This window comes from Syzygium oleosum, unplaced genomic scaffold, assembly GCF_021117445.2.
Source record: "Syzygium oleosum isolate NSW1041296 unplaced genomic scaffold, Sole_v2.1 Sole_v2.57, whole genome shotgun sequence".
NCBI classification, from domain to species: Eukaryota; Viridiplantae; Streptophyta; class Magnoliopsida; order Myrtales; family Myrtaceae; genus Syzygium; species Syzygium oleosum.
Window position 1 is genome coordinate 114968 of NW_026607541.1, and position 6441 is coordinate 121408.

Here is a 6441-nt window from a genome sequence, read left to right on the forward strand (position 1 = left end):
CAAATATTGTAGGACTTAAGCAAATCACCTTTCTAGCCACCCATTGATTACTTGTCATGTTTATCCAAAAAAACATGAAAGCAACACCGTTGATTTAAGGACATCCTCCATACTTCTGGTTTGGATCTCACATCGTTATCCACAATACAGTGAAAATCCTCTGTTTGTTTAAAGCCTCTGGGGCGTAGACGTTGTCATCATCAAACAATGACCGAACTGAAGTAAGGAATTGCGAATGATGTAAGGGTAAGAATTTGCAAGATGATTAATAAAGGCATGAAGTAATACAAGGAAAGAGTGACTACATGATTTTGTACCAGGTTTCCACTGTTGATGATAATACTTTCAGCCTGATCAAGGCCATATATCCGCCTTCAGAGAGAACAATCTTCACATTGGCATATTAAGTGACAAGCAAAGTTTGATACTAATCCATGGAGATTCATCATCTTGACATTAGTGCCCTAGCTTTGAGAAAATGCCGAACACGTTTATGGTACCTTCACTGCCTACTTCCATGACCAAATAACGAATTAATAAAATGCAATCAAGATCACATACGCATGAGCAGTTTCCAGAATCCATCAGATAGTGAATTTCTCTACTTCATAGAAGATAAAGAGAAGTATTACTTTATTCACACAAGCGCAGAATGCTACCACGTCGAGAATGAAGAATCTCGTACTGTGATGGACAGCTCCCATTCATAAAGCACGACACAATGCAATCGGTTTAAAGAACGTCCCTGTCGCATCCATATCCCAGATATTTGGTTGGAATATCCCACAACTGCCTAAATTCCAGTGAAGCTCCTGGTCATTTGAAGCATCAGGGGCATGAGAAATTGTCATCACCAAATGAAGAACGAACAGATGGATGCAAATTCGATACGTGAAGACACTAATTGATGGTACAAACATGTGAAATGGATATAGGCATGACGAAAAACAAGAAAGAGCACAACATGATTCCTACCAGATTTTCCACCGTAGAGGATGTTACTTATGACAGGATCAAGGCCATGAATCCATCATCAGATTGTGCAATCTATGTATTAACATCTCAAATGACAAACAAAGTTGCATATAGATCCATGGAAATTCATCATCTCAACATCGGTGTCCTGGATTTGAGAAAAGTAAAAATGTTATGATGGTGCCTCCAGTGGCTTATTAATCCATGACAGAATAAGTGGACAAAAGCTACTAAAAATGCAATCAAAACCACTTAGACATGAGTAGTTGCCATGATCAATCAATTATTAGAAGTGTTATTCCGCATTGGTTAAATAAAGGGTTTCAACAGGGGTTATATACATTGAGTCTACCTCAGACTAATACTTTAAGCTTTTGGGGGGAACTTTTGATAACAAGTAATGAAGTTCTTTTTTATTATGTATGAATGAATGAAAAAAAAAACACATAATAAACATCGTCTGTTCTAGGAAACAAACCTTAATAGAACTTGGAAAAAGGTAATACTCTTTGTTTGAGTAAGAACATATTCATGTCATGTCAAGAATGAAGAGTCTTTCTTTGTGACTGATGACGTATGATGACATGCAATGTACTTCGAAGGCATTCTTATCTATTTTCATTCCCACCAGGATCACAAGCCAGATGATGCTGAAGCATTGCATTCACTTAGTCGACCAATTTCCCCAAGATTACTTGAAATAAGACAAAAAAATAAGACATCGACACAACCCCATGCCAAACTGAAATTACTAATGTGAAGTAGGCACTCTTAACTGAATATGATACTTTACCTACTATATTTACAATTACTAGGAAACACGGATGACCTCCAGAACCCGATCTCTGTCGTGCTGCTGTCGTGCAAATATTCTTCATAATTCTACATGGGGCATATGTGTTTGCCATCATTCGGGTATTCTCTTTGCGTGAATGATAATGAAAGAGCATGATTTCTCTCATCAGGATTTAGAGACATGCATCAAACTGTTGTGAAAATGATAATAAAAGAACATGACTAGTATCTTCCAAGTCAATTTGCACTCCTAATATTGCCAATGAGGTATTCCAATGTCAAGATTACAGTCATAGTTGGAAGTCCTCGCTTCTGATGTAGTACCAATTAAGCTCTCCACAGAATTAAAAATCATATGCACAGCTCCTCCCACTTCATTTCGGTGCCATTAACAGCTGGGTAATATCCGAGCTTCGAAGATTTTTAGTCCCTGCCATTAGGTTAGCAAAAAATGGTCCACATTTCTGGTTGAAACCACAGTTATTGCAGGAGTGGCTTTCCAATTCTGTTCAGTGGCAGCTGTAACAAAACATTCTGATTTGAGTTCGAGTTCAAGAAAAGATGGCAATAAGAGATCAAGATCAGCTCTCAAATATTAAAGGACTTAAGCAAATCACCTTTCTAGCCACCCATCGATTACTTCTCATGTTTATCCCAAAAACATGAAAGCAATACGGTTGATTTAAGACTTCTTCCATACTTCTGGTTTGGATCTCACACTGTTATCCACAATATAGTGGAAATCCTTTGTTCTTTTTAAGCATCTGGGGTGTAGACATTGTCATCACCAAACAATGACCATACTGAAGTAAGAAATTGTGCATGATGTTAAGGTATGAATTTGCAAGATGATAATTAAAGGCATGAAGAAAAACAAGGAAAGAGTGGCTTCATGATTGGTACCGGGTTTCGACTGTTGATGATAATAATTTCAGCCTGATCAAGGCCATGTATCTGCCTTCAGAGACAGCAATCTTCACATTGGCATATTAAGCTACAAACGAAGTTTGATACAGATCCATGGAGATTCATCATCTTGACATTAGTACCCCGGCTTTGTGAAAATGCAGAACACATTTTTTGGTACCTTCACCGCCTACTGCCATGACCAAATAACGAGTTAATAAAATGCAATCAAGATCAAATATGCATGAGCAGTTTCCAGAATCCAATGGATAGTGAATTTCTCTACTTCATAGAAGTTGGAGAGAAGTATTACTTTATCTAAACAAGGGCAGATTGATACCATGTCAAGAATGAAGAATCTCGTACTATTTGACTGACATCAAATATCATTTTGGAGGCAATCTAATCTTTTTTATTCATATCATGATCACGAGCCAGATAAAACTCAAGCATTACAATTACTTTGCTCAAACAACTTCCTCCAGTTGCTGGAATTAAGACAGGAAAATTATAACGTGTCAAAGAAAAGCTCCGTCCAAACAGAAAATACTATGAGAGCAGGTAATCTCCACAGAAAACGGCACTATACCTGCTATATCTTTTGTTTAATAGGAAACATTAGCGATCTCCAGAATCAGATCTTTTTCTTTCTCTCTTCTCTCCATTTTCTTTCTACATGAGCTCACAGTTTAAGATGGAGCCAAGCGTCTCTTTTTTCTCCCCTTAAGCCCACGTCTACTTCCCTTGTTTAGTTGACTTTTCAACCTTCTCTTTGTTTTTTTTTTTTACGGGCCCCAGAATTTTTTTTTTTTACTTGGTCAAATCCCAAGTATTACAGTAACTTCATAACAATAAGTCAATTACAACATACTGCACCAAACTACTATGGATAAAAATTGACACCAATATCAGTAACTCATCTACCAACCGGCGTGCTTCAACTTTTAAACTTGCGGATGAACACCTGAAACAACCTTTTATGTATTAATGTAAAGATAGAGTACACTCGTTCAACAAAAGGGGATTTGAACAATGACACATAATTATGTGCAACAATCAAATTGAACAAAACAAATGTCGCTTATTTTATGGTGGCAACATCTAAAGCCTCCACGAAGATTGATCTTTCTTCCTTACCATTCCACAATCAAGCTTCCCAAACAGCACAGATGGAGTTTTTGCAGGCGAATCGGGGACAGACTCCATGACAGAACAATGCAGCACCAGCGATCGAGGGCACGGCTTAATCGTGGACCAACCTTCTTGCCCAACATGAGAAAAGAAAAGCGTTGAAAAGCCTAAGGAACAGACAATAAGTTGACCAAAGCAGTCTCCACCCCTGCATCAAACATAACCCATTCCAGCTAGAGATGCAATCCGCAAATTCATAGTTGAAGCGGCCAACGACCAGATATTTCTCAAGCACGACTCAACGTCATTCTTCAACACCTTTTTGTGAACTGAAATCTTCAAGTAACTTAAAAGAAAAGCCACTTACTGTCAGATTCAGTCAACTCTGTACTCGAATTTCGCATCGGTGCGGGCAACAGTCGACTAGCATAATGTAACCTTCAAAAAGCAAGACCATCACATTATAGAGGATCCATACAGAGGATGAGAGAATGAAAACCAACCATGGAAATAGAAACAAATTTAATGGTGTTTCTATTTCAACATTAGAAATCAAAAGGTACTTCCTGACCTTGTCAGCAAGACAAGAATTATTTTGCTATGATTGGCCATAAAATGCAAAGTTTTATGTTTTCTGAAGGTTTGAAGCACTGAGTATTGAACAAAAGACGCGTTGCAAATGCTAAAAACAATAGTATAGATGAAAGTTAGAAGCAAAAGTTCTTCCAAACACCCCACAATGTCAGAGCCCGATAACTCCTGGTGAAAGAAGAAACCAATGGGCTTCTAATATCGCAGCCCAAGCTTTTGCATTTTCCCACAGTCAGAAGGAGATAAGGAGCAATCCCTTTCAACTAGAAAACTAGCAAAGAAAAAGTACGGAAAAAATGAACAAGCCATATTACCATCACAACAATTTGGACAATAGCGTCCTTTTCCATGCTAAATTAGTAGCCTTCGACACTATTTCACTACGTTATTAGCTAAATGGGATGAGTGAGGACATCCTTGGAGAATCTTATGAGAAGGAATTTCCACATACTCATGGAGAAAATGCTAGTTTGGATCATAGGTACAAACAAATGGTTCACAGGAGATTGTTCTTCCAAACACACCTCACGGTGCATCAAGATCCGAGAACATGAAAGAAATGGCTATGAAAGTAGAACCTCATCAATCAAGGTAATCTTCCCGTTCAACCTGAGGTTAGTTCACATTAGTTCCGACAACTCTGCAGTCAATTTCCACGTTACCCAGATAGGGTGATAAAATCAACCTAAACCTATAATAGGCTCATAAGTCCTAATAATCCTGCTATACATGCTCTACGACTGCTCAAATAACGTAAGGAAAATTCACCACCATTGACACGAAACCTAATCAAAAGCTGCTGTAGTTATCTCATTACGCCATAGCAAACTGGTAGAAGAGAATAACCGAGCAGATCTCTGCACCTAACAGGAATCACAAGCTGATAAATATAACAGGACAACTAAACATGCTTCGCTGAACAATGCAGAAAAGCTCGAATTAGTTTCGTTTCATTTCCTCCGTGTGCAGACATCGAACACCCAAAATCAGACCAACAACGGCGACTCAAAACCTCGAATCACCAGGATGCGCATGCACCAATCACACCAAGAATCAACCAATGAATAAACCGATCAATCAGCGACAAGAATGTATTAATGTTAAAAGGGGTCCAATCACCTGGAACCACTGCCTTCACCAGATTCCTCGCCTCCAACTTTCAAGCTGGATATCCACCCTCCTCCTCTTCTTACCCCAGTGCCCAGAATCGCACCACGTCCTCCGCAACCTCATTTGCTTCCTCATGAAGATCCGACTATAGCCCCTGCAAACCTCAGTCAGTTTCTTGCTATTTCGTCCCTCATAAACCTATGGCTCGTCCTCGTCGGGTGGTAAAAATTCCGGTAATTTCTTGAGTGACTCGCACCCATACCTTTCAAAGTGCTCTAGAAATTTACTAGGGCAGCGAATTTCAACTCCTTCAGATGCTCCGACTTTGAAAGGTCCAGTGATCGGATGTGCTTGCGTCCAGAGATATCCAACCCTTCCAGGGATCCCAATTCTTCCATTGGAGTTTATGAGCCAGAGTATTTGTCGAAGTTATTGCACGCAAAGATCACACAGCGTCAGTCCCCAGCCACCGGCGAGCTCGAAAACCACCGCCGGCGGTCGCTCGTTTCGGACACCAGCTAAAACACTGAGACCCGAGAAGACGACGAAACCGTAAGTTCCGTTCCGCGACGAGTACAAGCCAAACGGGAACCGGAAAATACGGGAACCGAGTCGGTCCGCAGCGAAGCCGCCGCTTGAGGCGGAGGAAGAGACCTGGCGTATCGAAGCGGCGGAGGAGAGGCGGTCCGGCGAAGACAAGTCTATGATCGGGAGTTCGAGAGCCGTCGCCATATTACCTTTTTTGTCCTTGGACGCCGACAGTGGGTTTTGGAACGAGGGAAGGGGAAGAAAATGTGCAGAGGAGAGTATCGTCTGGGGGAGGAGATTGTGGGGGGAGCAAATGCACTCGTGTGGGGCAATAACATCAGCATTTGCATTTATAACAAGGTTAATACCACGAAAAATCCTAAACGGGTACACTTGTGACACATT

General features: G+C 40.3%; 1 long non-coding RNA gene across 2 annotated transcripts; it reads right to left on the reverse strand.

Moving 5' to 3' along the window:
* Nucleotides 1-413: 413 nt before the first annotated feature.
* Nucleotides 414-1444, reverse strand: LOC130136982 (uncharacterized). 2 transcript variants are annotated; one of them, XR_008815673.1, is made up of 3 exons: nt 988-1444; nt 633-812; nt 414-509 (listed from the first exon to the last, which is right to left on the reverse strand). It is a non-coding gene; the product is annotated as an uncharacterized LOC130136982 (long non-coding RNA). The 2 variants fall into 2 exon arrangements; XR_008815674.1 differs by having other exon boundaries at nt 976-1444.
* Nucleotides 1445-6441: the final 4997 nt, after the last annotated feature.